Source organism: Hibiscus syriacus, unplaced genomic scaffold (assembly GCF_006381635.1).
Source record: "Hibiscus syriacus cultivar Baekdansim isolate YM2019G1 unplaced genomic scaffold, ASM638163v2 tig00019423_pilon, whole genome shotgun sequence".
NCBI classification, from domain to species: Eukaryota; Viridiplantae; Streptophyta; class Magnoliopsida; order Malvales; family Malvaceae; genus Hibiscus; species Hibiscus syriacus.
In genome coordinates this window covers 543316-547035 of record NW_024062470.1, presented here as the reverse complement: position 1 = coordinate 547035, position 3720 = coordinate 543316, and the positions used below count along the sequence as shown (strand labels likewise).

Below are 3720 nucleotides of genomic sequence, written 5' to 3'. Positions count from 1 at the left end.
TTCTTTACCTTTTATTCACACTTTAATGTGTTATCTCAGCAGCGAATATGCTCTCATGTGTTGCTCAATTCACTATTGAACTCTTGTAATATTTAGAGATGGCTTTATGATTTTGTGTGAAATTTGAGGAAGCAAAGCTACCAGACGGTTTAAACACTGAAAAATGCCTTGTAACAAATAATGGAAGAAAAATAACTGCTGAAAGCTTGAAAAGACCATTTCGTATGCTTTAGTAATCCCAAGTGGCAGGTTTGAGTTATATAATTAAGTCTTCATTATTTGTCTTTTGATATGATGCTAATAGTTAATAAGCTCTTTTATCTATCTTTGCACTGACAGTAATAGGTATTTTTATCTGATGAAGTCCGACAAATGAAAATACGATTCAACAGAAGCCCTCATTTCCCACTCCACTCCCTTAGCTCATGAAATTGGTGCCAAAAGGGTTAGAAAAGGATCAATTAAACGTGCTTGGGAAGTAATGTTGACTACAAGTTTGAAAAGTGAAAAAACCTCAAGTTGTAAGAAAAAGATGAAAGTTTCTTTTAGCGGTGACGCAAAAAGTGGGTTGGCTGAAGATCAACAGCAGCAAGGAAATAGTAATGTCTTTAGAAAGACTAAATGAAAAGGTTAATGGGAGTCTCGCTGTTGGAATTTTAGATGGTCATGGTTCAACAGTAAAGATGTTGCCTTTAGCAAATGAAGCGACCTTGTGTAAATGTGAGAACGTTACAAATAAAACACAATGTTTTTTGTCTTTCAATAGAAGATTGAGGTTTAGTATTTCCTGTCAAGTCTATGATACGACTAAAACTGCCCATCTTTTCAATCAAATTGATGAAGTTTATTTGCTAAACAAAATTGCAGGCTACAGGAGAGATGGTTAATTACTATGAAGGCAGACTTGTTCCTCAAGATTACAATGGTGGCTCTAAGGTAAAAGTGTTCATAACCTAATATGCTCTTTCGATACAGTTTTCATAATTTTAATATATAATAATGTTATTTTTTTAGGGCTCCTAATGTTTATTTTGAAAATGATAAGGTGCTCCTGTTGTGAAAAATAAATTGCTCCTGTTGTGAACTCAAAGGTGCAACGATGGGCTGTTTCGAAAAGAGTTGTCTTAAGAGTTTCCATGTTCCCCTTGCAAAATTAGTCTCACAATACCGGTGGCATATACTGTAAGTGATACACAGATTGGACAGTTTTTTGAACTTCATATGATTTTTTAGGAAGTTAAAGACTACGTTCCTTGTTAACGAGTGTATATTTATTTTGGATTACAATAGGGCTGTTTTCTGGACTTCATATGATTTTTTTGGGAAGTTAAAGACTACGTACCTTGTTAACTTTGTAATGTTGCGTCCTGCCTAATGAAAAGTCAGAATCTCAAGGAAGTAGAAAAACAAGTGTTTTAAGAAAACTTCACCTTTTCACGCTCATGGAAATTTCATTAAGTTCTTGCTTCATTTGTAGTCATTTGCCAGTTCACAACAAGGAATATCCTACAAGCGAAGAAGTCAGTATGCAGAAGAACATGAATATTTGTGAATCGCGCGACAAATTGGTTCTCTGTTGCTCATCTCTCATAGTTGAAGAAAATGTAAGTGTCACAATCTATTGTCCTTGTGCTTTTTTCTTTTTCGTTCACATTAGGAAATTCCTCGACATTTACTTTGATATTATTTATTTAAATTAAATTAAATTAAAATATCATAAATTAATTTAATTTAATTTATTCTTAAATTAAATTAATTTTTTTATATAATTTATCAATATAATAATAATTAAATTATAAATTATAAAATATCATAAGAATATATTAATTTAAATTATATTAATATATTCTTAAATTAAATTATTCTAATATTATTTAAAATATTATTATATAATTTATTCTTAAATTAAATTAATTTATTCTCATTTTCTGTATCGTTGGGTTTATTTCTTGAGGAGACTGACATTGAAGATTTAATGCAGAAACCCAAAGGTGAGGAGACTGGACTCACCACTTCACAATGAGAAATGGTTGTCTCTCCAACTAAAGCTAGAACTAGCATATGACACAAACCTGTACAAGGTATAATTTTATTAATTTATTCTTAAATTAAATTATTTATATAATTTATAAATATTATAATAATATTTAAACTATAAACTATAAAATATTTTAAGAATATACTAATTTAAATTATATCAAGGGTTTGGTGATCAATTTTATTCACTCCTTTTGACTATCACTGTTGAAAGTAAAATCATTCATGAGTAAGTTTATAACTCCTATTGTGAAGGTATTATTGGCTAATATTTACATGTTCCATATTTTGCAGCAAGCTTTCTTGTTATTTATGTTATTTTTTTTTCGCACAGGCTTCTCACCTGGTCAACAATACGAAGGAAGAGATACCGTTTTATTCCATGCCGGAGTACCATTCTTGGAAGGAAAGTTTGGATGGTAATACAAAGGGCTAGATCTTTAAGTACTGATTTTTGTTTCTATCCTTTTATGTATTTTTTTATTCTGCATATATGAAATGAATATGCTTTTGTTTCTATATATTAGGCAAAAGAAATGAAAAACGAGATGCTTTGTTTCTATCCTATCATGATCCTTGATATGTGTAATATTTAGAGAAAACATAGAAAGACTATGAGGTTAGAAATGCATGTCTTTCCACATATTTCATCTATCTTTTCTTGTACAGGTGTGTGCCTATGAAAGCATGCAAGCTGGTTGTACCAGATTAAACATTTAGGAATCATACAACTAACAACTCTAACCAGTCCAATGAGTCTACTCTTGTTACTGCATCACACATTGAATTGGAGCTGTAGATAACTCCATTGAATCTAAGTGGCAATTTTGTTGCATGCACAAGCCAGGTAAAATGTTACTTCCACTAAAAAGAAAGCACTAATTTTTTTGCTTTTCAAATAGGCTATAAATCAACAAAATCACATATTTTGAAGCTGACATTTCCAATCATATTCTATAAAATTATATTAATATATTCTTAAATTAAATTAATTTAGACAATTCTAATATTATTTAAATTTTTTTATAAAGCATTTTCCGTATATTGCTTATAACATTTTGATTTGTTTCCCCTATCGAATGGTTTTCAAACTTCGATTTATTAATTTATTCTTAAATTAATTTAAATTATATATATAATTTATTAAAATCATAATATTAATATTTAAATTATAAATTATTATATATTTGGTTTTTGGGGATTAAAATTGTTTGTGCTTGAAATGCTCTCGCTTAATATATGGGCTTTGTTATTAGTCTTAATGTACTTTTAGACTGAAACCTTAATTAATGGCATGCAATTGCTTGTTCTTTCTGAGATTTTTCATAGTTCTATGCTGTTTCCGCCCAATTTCGTAAAAACTTGATTGTTTGTGTAAAGTTCGTTAGAGGAGTAAAGTTTCTAGGTAGTTGAGGATTTGATCGACTAATGATATGTAATTTGAAAGCTGAGTGTTATATTTTTTTCAGGATGGTCATAATTCGGACAAATCAAAGGAAAACACTGCTGATTTAACTGTTTTTGTGAGTTCCTAACCTTTTCTTTGTAAGATGAAAGAACTGCTTTTAAAGTATGATGTTTATGCTTGTACCATGGCGTTATAATCACTGTTAACATTGCCCTTGTCGAATAATACTCTCTAATGGATTTTTTTTATAGAAGTAGGATGCCTCATTAAAAACT

At 29.8% G+C, this 3720-nt stretch overlaps 2 long non-coding RNA genes across 2 annotated transcripts; both read left to right on the top strand.

Annotated features, from left to right (window-relative positions):
• The first annotated feature begins 349 nt into the window (after positions 1-349).
• On the top strand, positions 350-1598 carry LOC120209611. The gene is made up of 4 exons (XR_005524410.1): positions 350-720; positions 868-936; positions 1046-1182; positions 1478-1598. It is a non-coding gene; the product is annotated as an uncharacterized LOC120209611 (long non-coding RNA).
• Positions 1599-1987: 389 nt separating this feature from the next.
• LOC120209612 lies at positions 1988-2878 on the top strand. The gene is made up of 3 exons (XR_005524411.1): positions 1988-2081; positions 2372-2456; positions 2707-2878. It is a non-coding gene; the product is annotated as an uncharacterized LOC120209612 (long non-coding RNA).
• The last annotated feature ends 842 nt before the right edge of the window (positions 2879-3720 follow it).